We start from the raw sequence: 13,083 nt of genomic DNA on the forward strand, positions 1-13,083 counted from the left end.
GCCCTCCCATGACATGTGGGGATTATGAGAACTAGAATTCAAGATGAGATTTGGGTGGGGACACAGCCAAACCAAATCAACTCTCTTCTGTTGAAAATGAAAAAAAAAAAACCAAACAAACAAACAAACACTCCGCCAAAACTAGCTCAAGGCAGAAGAAAGTGTATTGGCTCACATAGGTAAAAAGTCCAGGATGGGATTTTCTCCAGGAACAGGTTCATTTAGGCTCCAAAAATGTCATCAACACTCATTTTCTGTTCACCTCTCTGTGGGCTCTGTGTTCGTCCACTCATTGGCCTTATTCTTGACTTACCTGTGGTGGCAAGGTGGCAACAGGAGCACCAGCTCACCTGCTTCCAGGTTCGAGTCCCTTGGGAAAGAACAACAGTCTCCTTGTGCCTCATTCTGACCGGGTCACATGGCGGATGAATGAACCAAATCCTCTAACAGAAGAGAATGTTAAGAACGGATGTGATGCTTTTTAAACTATGTGGCCTGCGAGTGGGAGAGAGTGGTTCCCCAGATGGAATTTGGGGTGTCATTTTACCCTAAAAACAGTGAATGGATACTGGGAAGACAAATAGTAAATCTCTCCAATGGAGACATACTTCACACGATGTGGGATTCGATTGGTATTCTCCATTACTCAAGATGTAACCACTTCCCAAAATATTCCCAGGACCATGGGGCTAAAAATAAAACCAATTTCATAGGCTTGATGTGAGAACTGAACGACAAAACCTACTTGCAAGAGGATAGTGTAACATCTCCAAGCAGGAAGAAAACGTGTCAAGACCCCATTCTGGGAGGGTTACTATTACCCTCTGCCAGATTAGGTCACTAGAAAATTGTCATCTTCAGTATTGTTTCCGGCATTCAGTGGTGCCCAATTGTGGAACTGGAGAATCCCTAAGCCAGGTCTTTCCTGCCTTTCCCTATACACTATTCTCATTTCACCATCCGAAGTATGTGTGTCTTTTCTGTATCCTACTCTGTGACATACCTTTTATGAAAACTTTTATTAATACTACAGAATCATGGTCAGGCGCAGTGGCTTATGCCTGTAATCCCAGCACTTTGGGAGGCCGAGGTGAATCATTTGAGGCCAGGAGTTCAAAACCGGCCTGGCCATTATGGTGAAACCCCATCTCTACTAAAAATACAAAAGACTAACCGGGCGTGGTGGCAGGCACCTGTAATCCCAGCTACTCAGGAGGCTGAAACAGGAGAATCACTTGAACTCAGGAGGCAGAGGTTGCAGTGAGTCAAAAATCACGCCACTGCCCTCCAGCCTGGGTGATAGAGCAAGACTTTGTCTAAAACAAAACAAAACAAAACAAAACCTCCAAAAAACCACTACAGAGTCATTAGTCCGTCTGTTGTCAGTATCACAAAGTTCCCATTTCATGTATAAAGCCTTCATCACATTAATTTCTAGGTATATTTACCATCTCCCAACACATAGTCTCTGTAAAAATACCAACTGTAGAAGTTATCTGAAAGCAACTGCCCTCTATGATTGCTGCCTTTACTTTCTTTCTCTGTCTCCTCCCTCAGGGAACACTGGAAGAGGAGACAGGCCCCAGGTTTGGGCAGGAAGTTCGAGACCAGCCTGGCCAACATGGTGAAAACCCGTCTCTACTAAAAGTACAAAAAAATTAGCTGGGTGTGGTGGCAGGCAGTTTTCAGGCTGAGGCCGATCTAACTATGCACACAGGAACATTCCAATATTTCTTCAGCAACGTTGTCCCAGCACTTCACTGGTTAACTTTTTATGTCCACCATTTGTGGATTCCACAGCTACTTGTCAATGGTGAATATTGATCATCATGATTATCTACTGAGCAGCTACCATATCCCAACTACTCCTTGCATGTTGTTCATTATTTTCTGAACACTCAGCATATTTGCAATGTGTTATTTCATGTCACAGACAAGGAAACTGAACGCAGACACGTTTTATTTCTTGCCAAACATCACCTGAGGATGAATAATGAAACTGATTTGAAACCAGAATTGTCCAATTCCAACATCTCTGTTGTTTTTTTTTTCACTCTGATATGCTGCAATTAAAAAGTTGTTTCTAAGACTGTACTTTCCGACATCGTTTCTGTAGTTGGTTGTGAGAGAACTTTCTCTGAACTTGTGGAGCACAGGAAACCGGGAGGAGGCGGCACAGGGTGCTCTCCACATGCGTGAAACCCGCTGTGGGTGTTGCTTTCCTGCAACTGCCATTTGCCACTGATGATCTTCTCTTCCTCTGGAAGAGTAAGAGGGGAAGGACACAGTTTCAGTGCTTCCCATTTATAATTAATTAATTAAGGGCAGGTGCAGGGGCTCACACTTGTAACCCCAGCACTTTAGGAGATTGAGCAAGGAGGATTCCCTGAGTCTGGGAGTTTGAGATCAGCCTGGGCAGCAGAGTGAGACCCTGCCTTAAAAAAATTTTTTTTTCTTTCGTTTTAATTTTTATTTTTTTGAGACAGGGTCTCGCTCTGTTGCCCAGGCTAGAGTGTAGTAGTGTGATCTCGGATCACTGCAACCTCTGCCTCCGGGTTCAAACGATTCTCATGGCTCAGCCTCCCAAGTAGCTGGGATTACAGGTGCCTGCCACCACACCCAGCTAATTTTTTTGTACTTTTAGTAGAGACGGGTTTTCACCATGTTGGCCAGGCTGGTCTTGAACTCCTGACCTCAAGTGATCTGCCCACCTCAGCCTCCCAAAGTGCTGGGATTACAGGCATGAGCCACCGCACCCAGCCAAAAAAAAATTTTTTTTTTAATTAGCCAGACATTGTGGCATGTGCCTGCGGTTGCAGTAACCATGGGGGCTGAGGTGGGAGGATAGGTTGAGCCCAGGAGTTTGAAACCAGCCTGGGCAGCAAAGGGAGACCCTGCCTCAAAAAAAGAAAAAAAAAAAAAACTAAAAAGCTATTTCTTACAGATATTCATTGAGTGGAAAGCAATTTAATTTTACATATAATAAGTTATTTCAAAAAGAACTGTGCTCCAGAGACACCCTTCTTGACCAAAACAAAGCAGGGCAGAGGTTGGGAGGCCTTTTGGGCTGGGCTCCAGGACACAATGGCTAGAAGATGATGCAAAGCGCATGACAGAGTAGAGAGAACTACACAATTTGCTTCCATATTAGACTCTGCAAAAGTAGTTCTTAAATGTTAGCTCACATGCAACCCAGTCACTTTACTGAGTAGATTCCTGGACTCCAGTCCTGGGTGATTCTTGCAGGTGGTGCATTGACCAGATTAGGAGAATCATTGTCCAAGGTCTCAAAGCCAAATTTAGGACACTGAGAGAAAGAATCCTAAGTGGTTGAATGGGAAACTGATTCTCCTTTTGAGCACACCTTAGATTCAAATAATTGATTGGAGAAGATCATTCTATACAAAAATCCTCTGACCTGCAGAGTTTCTACAAAAAGTCTTGAGAAAGAAAAAAAACATATATTTTTGGAAAAGATTGAATTTAATTATAATTTTGCAAATTACACTGTGAGAAAGGTCAACAAAAAGAAGTGTATTGCGGATGATCTTATAAAAAGAACCTTTTGTAAAGCAAACAATTACCTTCTGATTTGTCTACTCTGAACGCTTGATGTTTATTTAAATTGGATGTTCTCATAGCAGGACACACCTGATACCTGGCTTGTCTAAACACTTAGAAAGTCAAATTGTCTAGTTATCAAAGCCCATCTTATTTCCTGAACACGTATGGATGGTCCTTCAGGAGTCATTTCACAGTGATGTGCAGAGAGAAAAACGAAACAAACAAACAAACAAAAAACAAATCATTGTTCCTGAGTGCATTTTCTAGCCTATGTCTAACTTTCTAGCAGATAAAGGCAATAAAAATGTTTGGGTCCAACACTGCAACATAATTTGAAATTCCTTGCTTACTGAAATCCTAGCCAAAAGGCTTTCTTTAGTTTTGTATTAAATTATCCCACTTGGTTGGCGGCCTTAATCAACTTAACCAATTATTTACCAGATCACCATTTGCCTCTGTGCAGACACCCCGTCAGAGCTCAGGTGGACAATTTCTTGGGCCAGAATGCCTTTCTTTTTCGTCAATACCAAGACTGTCTCCTGCCACACCTTTAACAGTGCTCTCCATCTGTAACCTCAGGTTCATAATGCAGCTTTGTTACTTGGTTTGTCTAAAAGCAATTAGTAGTTTCAGATTTTTATTTCCTATTTAGGGGAGAGATGATTTGGGGGAGAGTTGGGGAGGTGACTGAACAAAGCCAGTTGAACAGTTAATACTTTAACCTTGCGTATAATTTATACAATAAACAAAGTCACATGCTTCCCTAATAATTTAGATGTAAGCAAATGTTGATTTATTCAGGAAGGCTACTGCCAGAAGCAAAGCCTGCAGCACTAAAATTTGAATTAAACTAGGACAGAAGCAGGCTAGTCTATAATAACATTTGTATAATTTTATTTTTGCCCTTGGCTCAGTTCATTTCCTCGTACAGTAGATGCATGAAATTGGTTCTTCAGCCACCTTTAGCTGATGCTCATTGATATCCGGGCAGGCAGAGAAGCAAGAGAATGCACCTTTCTAAGCTTTGTGTTTTCAATCATAAGGCCTTGACTTCCTAGGTCATTTCTGACAATGATTATCTTTCTCTGAATTGTGTTTTTGGCAAATATCTCAGAAAAGCTTCATTTAACCTAGAGATACAGTTTCCCCCCTCTTACTGTGAGGGGACTCTTAGAACTGAGACAGTTAAATAGATGCAAATGTTGTGCTGTTTTTATTCCTTTATTCAAGCCCTGGGGCATGAAATCTGAGTTCTCTTACTCTGCTTTCGGCAGTGAAATAAGGGCCTGAAAAATTCTTTAAATGATGGTGAAAAATAAACATTAACTTGAAACAGTGAGGAATCAACCCCCCCTTTTACTATTAACCTTTGACTTAAGTAAAAACTCGGACCTACATTTTACAACTTACCACTTGTGTTAGGATCTGAGGCTCCTTTTGAGGGAGCAGGCTCAAGCTGGTAAATAATTTTGGAGAGCTTCTGAAAAGTAGATGAAGTTTTACATCCAAACATAGGGAAACCTGGTTTTTTCATGGCAGTTCCTGAAATAATGACATTGCCAACACACACAGCACACACATGGAAGCATTCTCAACCCCCATAATCACCTGGAAATGTCTTACAATTTTTATTCTTCCTCCTCCATACTTCCATTTTAGGCATAGTAACAGCATTTTAGAGCGTCAAAACTTCTGAAATGAAGAATTTATTCCCTTAGTTCAGGAAATCAATTATGCTAAAAATTCTTCCTGACCTTTTATTTAAGGGGAGTTAAGAAAAAATAAAATCCTAAAAATTTAGAAACTAAAGAATTGGTATTTACACTTTATGTGCAATAATGCATTTATGCCTCACTTCCTCCAGCTGAGAAGGTAAATAGCAGCCCTAGTGTTTTGGAGGCAAACATTGTTCTGTCCTATTCTTGGTAACAAAATCTGCTCCCAGGCCTTCTCCATCCCTGTCTGATTGTGCCCTGGGGCTGTTGCAGGCGGCCAGAGGAGCCTTTCAGAAAATCCAGGCCATGTTTTGACTTCATTAGAGATTCCAAATAGAACAAGTTTTAGCCTGGCTCAGGCTTTGGTTATGAAAGTTTCCCACAGCTCTCAAAAATATACAGAATAATAAATGGCTGGGCAGAGAAATAGAAGGCAATAGTCATTCCATCAAAGGTTTCTAGTCACATCATAAACTACAATTGCAGAGCCTGAGGAGCTTATGTCACTAGGACCCAGAGATAAAATGTTTTGCCTTTGGCCCCCGAGGTCACGCGCTGGGGCAAGAGCTTTGAGGTTGGGTCCTTTGTTTGCAGACTGGCAGGGGAAGGGCACTTGATCCCTGCCTAGGAACAGAAAGAATGCCTCTGTCCCCCACCCTGTGGCCCCTTGGCCTTCCCTGGGGACAGGCTGTGTGGCTCAGCGGGCATTGTGAAACCTTCCACCCCAAGGGGTGGCTGTGAAGCTTCAAATGTTTTCGGGCATTTCCAGCATAAAGGCAAAAATTGATGAGTTTCAGTGGGATAAGCTCTGAGGCTCCAAGGAAAAAACCCTAAGGCGGTGGGTGTGAGGAGGAAACTTTTTATTGTCTTGCTGCAGATTTTTTTCTTTCATTTTTCTTTTCTTTTTCTTTTATTAAGTCAAGATGTTATATGAATGCACCAGTTAAATATTACATGCAAACTTCTTAAGGGAACCATTTCCTCCCCAGTTTACAGATCAGTCTGTAGTTTGTCCATATTCCTGTTTCCCATCCTTCTTCCTCCTCTCTCCCTTGTTCCAGGTTCTCCCTTCTCTTACCCCCAGCCTTTTTTGGGAGGAATCATAAAACCACACTTTAATGACAAACTCCAGAAGGCTAGACCTGATGAGGATCCTAGATATTCACCCTACCAACTTCCATGGAATGGCCTTCATTTTCCACACACTTTTATTTCAGAAAACATATGAACTACTAGAAGTCACTCAAACAAGGAAGGATTTACATTCATTTTTCCCCCAAATAGTCTTAATATACATGTTTCTTGCTAGAAGCAGATTTTGTTGATGCTTTATTTTTTAAAGCCAGTAACTAACTATAGCCTGACAATTCCTATCCCATCACATTGATATTAGATTGGTGGGCTGTGACTTTATGACATCAAAGAAATTGATTACAACTTTTTTATATGTGGCTCACATGCAGTCATTACCATGATCCAAACATTATATGCTAACCTCGGAATCACGGAAGTGATGGGAGAAACACACTGTGGTTAGTGATTAAAGATTGGACTCAAAATTGTCTCCAAACCCATTTTTTAAGTCTTTGAATATGACCAAAATTGTATTAATGAGCTTTGGCTGGAAAGAACACTACAGTGTGTCTCTATCTCCATTTCTCACATTTTAGTTAAACTTATAAACCCTTCCCCCAGATGGGCTTCCCCTGGTAACCATATTAAACAGAAACATTAGGTAGAATCCATAAGAAAATATTCATGCTTGTAATCCTAGCACTTTGGGAGGCCAAGGGGGGCGGATCACCTGAGATTGGGAGTTCTCAACCAGCCTGACCAACATGGAGAAACCCCGTCTCTACTAAAAAAATAAATAATAATAATACAAAATTAGCCAGTCATGGTGGTGCACGCCTATAATCCCAGCTACTCTGGAGGCTGAGGCAGGAGAATCACTTGGACCCGGGAGGCAGAGGTTACGGTGAGCCGAGATTGCACCATTGCACTCCAGCCTGGGCAACAAGAGCAAAACTCGGTCTCAAAAAAAAAAAAAGAAAAGAAAAAAGAAAATATTCATTCCTTTTTTTAAATGCATAAACCATCCAGAAAATATATACCTTAAAAATAAAAAAGGGGTTGAGTAAATATTTTATATTTCACTCATCTGGAATTATAATAGAAAGGAAAACTGTTTTATTAGAAAATTTACCATTTGCAGGGAGGTGTGTGTGCCTATGCCCCTGAGTCTTTATTAAGGCAATGGAGGAAAAGCAGCCAGGAACAAGGTGAAAAGAAGTTCATTCACTGTCTCAGAAAATAAAGACCTCAGACTTTCTAAATGAAAATATACCATTGGCATCAGATACTAATCACAAGGTAATTATTTTTAAAGAGGTTCCTAAGTAAGACACACACACCCATGACACCCCGAGGCTAATCTACACACCGAGAGACTTACTCTGCCCTTCGTTGTATGTGAGTTAGTTGTCCTTGGAGTGAATAAAAGCTGCTTTCCATGTTATTCTACCCTCCTGTAAAAAGAAGAAAAAAATGTCACTTAAGAAGATATGGATAAAAATGCATCTGATTAAAAAACATTCCTCAAGGGCAATTTGGATAAAAGTTAAACTGGGCAACATCAAACTAGGCCCCTTCCTATAAAATACATCAAATTCAAAGAAGTTTCTTGTTTTTGTTTTCTTTTAAGTTACTAATCTTTTTAATGAATCTCAGACTCCATCAGCCAAACTGCTTTTTTGGTAAGAACAGTTTTTACCTATGTAAAGGCAAGGATTGGTTTGACAGAAAGCACCCAAAATATTAATGACACGGCAAAATATCTTTCTATTCTTTAGTTAAGAAAAAAACTCTGTTCAAGGAATTTCAAGTGAACAGAATTATCCACACTGGAAAGGACAGTCCTCATCAATCTAGGTGACTTACTATGGGCTTATGATCCCTAAAAGTGGCCCCCAGTACCCCCCCCCCATATCCCTGCTGGCATGAATTACAACACCAGGTCACCTCTTCAAGAAATCCCCATTAATAAGCCTCCAACAGTGTAAAATATCAGCTGTTGTGGAAATTTTTTTCAAGTATAAAGAGAGTTTCTGCCCTCATTAGGCTACATGTTATTAGACTGCATATATATCCATATCTTATACCAAGCCTATGAGCTATCTAATGTCCTGTAACTCCCTTTGGAGCTATATGCTAGTCAGCACTCTTCATTCATTCATTCATTCATTCATTCATGTAACCTCCCTTATTGAAGACCCCACAATGTGCCAGCACTGCTTCTAAGAGCTGGGACATCAGACATGAAGGAGACAGGTATCATCCTGCTCTAGAGGAGTTTATTTTCCCCCAGGCAGAGGCATTCAATAAACCAGCAAACAAATGAAGGAAACCATTTTGGACAGTGATCAGTGAAATAAAAATAAAGGAACGTGGTCAGATAGGGTGGGCTAACATGGACGGAAAGTCTTTGTTGGGTAGGTGGAGATGTTGAGCTAGAATCTGAATGTCAAGAAAGAGCCAGTTGTTGAGAAGCTAGGAAAATGAATTCTGCTTGTTTTTTAGTAAAGATTGATTTACTCACATTATTGTATGGATTGTACAACCTCACAAGCAGTATCACAGACAACTCACAGGATTCCAAGCAGAAATTCAAAACCCAGGCATAGCAAGAACGCTTAGCTTTTATTTGCCAGCAGGACAACCCCAGGCATTATTGCTCAGCTGAGGGCATATTTAATTACCAAATGCTCTGCAAATGTCTTCCAAATTGTATAGATAAAGCCATCTAAATTGCTGACTTTCAAGAGGATATATTCCTTCCTTTATCATAGAAATGCCCCATTCCCTGATGAATTTGCATTTCCAATGATTCACCATTCATTTTAAATTCATTTTAATTTACAATTACTTTCTTAAATTCTTCTACACAGCTGGGAATCTGTAAAGTGCATTTGCTTTATTTCATCAGATAACTAACTTCATTGCTACCTGAGCAGTTCTTTGCTTCAGAAAAACATGCAGCACTCCTGCTATTTCACTGTACAGGCAGCATACTCACCATGCCAGCCAGATTTAGAAATGATTGCTTTTGCTTGTGGCTTACAAGAAAAGACTTCATATCATATATTAATTTTTAAAATGTTTTCTTAAGCCTCATTTTAGCCTCTATGGCAAACCCAGAGGCCAGGTAACAATGAATGGTTATAATATGGTTTTGTTTAAAGGCATGAAAGTTAGCCATAGCCTTTTCCCATGACACATCTGGACACTTCCATTATGGTCACTTAGATGTCTGATGGTTTGTCAGAAAGCTAGCCATAACTTAGGCGGAAAACTGGACTCCATTAAAAAAACATTAAAGGCTGAGAGGGAGGCAAGTTGATGTGGCATGGCTCCCAGCACTAAGAAAGCAAGAGTGCATGGTGAAGCTTAGAAATAGAAAGTGATGTCCTCATAAAAACATGGCTCCAGGCTGGTGTGCCACTAGAAATTCTTCTGTCAGTTTAGAATATTTAGCTCTAAGGGATTTCGACTTTCAAATGTATCTTTGGATGCAAAATAGGCTGCACAGGAGGAGATAGCATAGAAGGGAAAGAAGCGTTTGCTCCCAATTATGATCAGCTTACGTTAAACTGAAAATTCCTTTTCTTCCAGATAGAATATTTGATTAGAAAGGGGGGCAAGTAGATTAGAGGAGCTACCTTGCTGACATCAAGTGATCCTCTGGCCTCCGTAACTAGAAAACGTTGCTGATAACTGATAGAGCTAAACAATATTAAAAGCTTCAGCACTACTGGTTATCAGGGGAACCTTTCAGCCTAATTGGAAAGCTCAAAGCTTCAGGCATCTGAAATTTTTTGGTTTAGGGCTCTTCTACAGCATTCCAATGCAGTATATCCAATCAATAATGTGATGCTATGCACAATACCATCACGAGGCTTATTAACTCCCCTGAGTTTTGTATTTGACTTGTTAAACTGTAAAAAGAGTTGGAGAAAACAAACAGAAAAGAAATATCTCGGTCCCTAGCTGCCAAAATATAAAATAAATAAACAAACTCCAGTGCTCAAAAAAAACTGAAAAGGGCCAAGTGGAAAATATACACAGATGTACTTTCATGCACAAAACATGAGCATCTTGGATGATTTCTCTTAGTGTGATCCGTCCTGTGTTTTAGGCAAAGGGGGCATCCATCCAAGCAGATTGAATTATGTGCTAAAATTCAGTTATGGTGATGTAGATTCCACTCTAAAACCTATGGACATGAGGCTTTTTTCCACAGCAGACTGTGGTGCTTTTCAGCCCACCCTGGCTACAAGCAGTGGTTACAGCTGCAGCAATTAGAGGCGGGCATCCCAAGGAAGTTCAATATAGTCGGTTCCTCAGAGCGACAGCTGTCTGCATCTGGGATACTTCACAATTTTCTTACCAATCTCCTTGCACAGAACTAAACAGCAGAATCTTCACACTCTGGTGACTCTGACAGAGCCCGCTTGATTCAGATGTTTGTGAAATTGTCTGCTCCAGAGAACTTCCGCGGAAATCATCAGGGAGGTTTCGACAGCAACAACCAGAAAAAGTTCTTCATTTGGTTTTGAATTTTCCTTTTCCCCCAAAGGTTCACCAAGCTGCCGCTATAAGAGGTTTGAAAGGGAACACAGGTGGTATTAACAACCGAGTGAAAGGTAAGGAGCAGAAGTTGGAGTTCAGATCAAATCCAGCACCCGCTCCTGCCCTGTGATGGGAAACAACAACCTCTAGAAACACACGGCACAAGCCTCTTTTCTGTGCCTGAGTTAAGAGATACACAGACCTAAATCTGAACTTAAAGACACATATTTACTCACATTTTAAACTATCTGAAGTGATACTACAGCCCACAATCGCTGTTAGCCAGCAGCAGTCAGCCGTCGTTGTCATTGCGTATACACGGGCATGAAACTGTGCAATGGCTGGGAAGAGAATCCTGAAGATGAGTGGGGACATCTCTTAGGAAATGCTACATCACCAACACTCTCAACAGCAAAGCAGATGATCCTGTGCAGCCAAACAGGAACTTGATGACTCCAAGTTGGAAAATAATTCAGAAGAGTCAGACTCAGAATGTGAAGTTTCGTAAATACCTTGACTAATTTATTTCATGTATACTTTCCTTATTACATACGCACAAGAGATGTATATGAGAGAAATCCATGCCAAAATAAGTTTAAAACCTTTTTCAGGGTCTCACTCTGTTACCCAGGCTGGAGTGCAGTGGCTCAGTCTTGGCTCACTGCAACCTCCACCTCCTGGGCTCAAACAATCCTCCCACCTCAGCCTCCTGAGTACTGGGACTACAGGTGCGCACTGCCATGCGTGGCTAAATTTTTTTGTATTTTTGTAGAGATGGGATTTCGCCACGTTGCCCTGGCTGGCCTCAAACTCCTGGGCTCAAGTGATCCACCTACCTCTGCCTCCCAAAGTGCTAGGATTACAGGCGTGAGCCACTGAGCCTAGCCAAGAAACTCTTCCAATAGGTATACAATGAAAATTCTAAGGAATAAAACAATTACTGTGGTATAGTTGTGGTGGTACATCTTTCTTTCTGCATGGTACATAAAATCAATACAACCTAGACATCTAAAATTCAATGAAATATACAATTTTGGTAACCTGGAAGAGTTTACCTAGCTTCTCTGAGCTTCAGATTTCTCTCCTAGAAAAGGAGAATAATAACCCCGACTCCCAGAGAGATGGGGGCTGACAGAGCCAGCTCAGATAGAGTTCACAGAAGTCTATGTCCAACATTGTCTATTCCTCGTCAACAGTAGTAGCTACTCACCTCTTGTCATTCATCTGTTTCGGCCTGGACACAATGCAAGTATCACAAACATACTCATTTACTTAACCCGGTGTACTTTACTTTGTTCATTAAACTCACCCGCCATGCACCAAGTGGACAAAAAAACAAGTACCAAGAAGGCCTTGATGTAGCGTATTTTTTTGGTGATCATCTATGAAGCAGATAAAGTGAAATGAAATGATTGTTTGAATCCAGTGTTCTAATGGTAGAATAATTGTGACGTCAAAACAGATTTTTTTAAATGTGACTCCAGTGGAATAGAAATGAATACATCAATCTCAAAGTGGATAGAGAAAATTGTTTTTTTTTTTAAAGGAAAACTTTTGACAGTGAAAGAATGAGCCAACTAAAATGCCAAATTGTGTTTAAGTCAAAAGGTTAGATGACAGTTATTTTTCTCTGATTCCAACAAACAGGAAAAGGGGAATATGCAAATGAGCAAACGCAACCTAAAGTTAGCTTTTATTTTTACTTATTTTTTTCCTTTTAGAAAATCCAGTTTTAAGTGGTTGTTTCCTTTTAAAATAGTAGAGAAACAGAGCCAATGGGCTTCCAGTTTCCATTTTCATTCTTTCTTAGTATTTTCCTGCACAAATCTTCACCATAATACTGTAGATATCTCCTTTCTGCTTTGTAAGGTCACAGTTGGTAGAGTCATATACAGAAAAGAACAAGTTAGCCCCCTTATGCCTTAACAAATGTGCAACTGTGCTCTTTTAAAAGACTAGATGGCTGTCCAGAGAGATAGAAGGGCATCAAAGTAGAGAATATGAAGACAAGCTAACAATCACTAATGTATTCTTAGAGGCAAGGCCTGTATTAAAATGATGGAATTACAATTTACGACCAAATTGTAATCTCATAATTTTAGGTCAATGTACACCCCAAACAAACAAAAACACAACCTGTTTTTAATGCATAGGGTGGGAAAGATAAGATAGAATA

At 40.5% G+C, this 13,083-nt stretch overlaps 1 non-coding gene across 1 annotated transcript; it reads left to right on the plus strand.

The window, feature by feature from the left end:
- Positions 1-2,085: 2,085 nt before the first annotated feature.
- LOC114673922 (small nucleolar RNA U3) lies at positions 2,086-2,298 on the plus strand. The gene has a single exon (XR_003724761.2). It is a non-coding gene; the product is annotated as a small nucleolar RNA U3 (small nucleolar RNA).
- Positions 2,299-13,083: the final 10,785 nt, after the last annotated feature.

Source organism: Macaca mulatta, chromosome 18 (assembly GCF_049350105.2).
Source record: "Macaca mulatta isolate MMU2019108-1 chromosome 18, T2T-MMU8v2.0, whole genome shotgun sequence".
Taxonomy (NCBI): Eukaryota; Metazoa; Chordata; class Mammalia; order Primates; family Cercopithecidae; genus Macaca; species Macaca mulatta.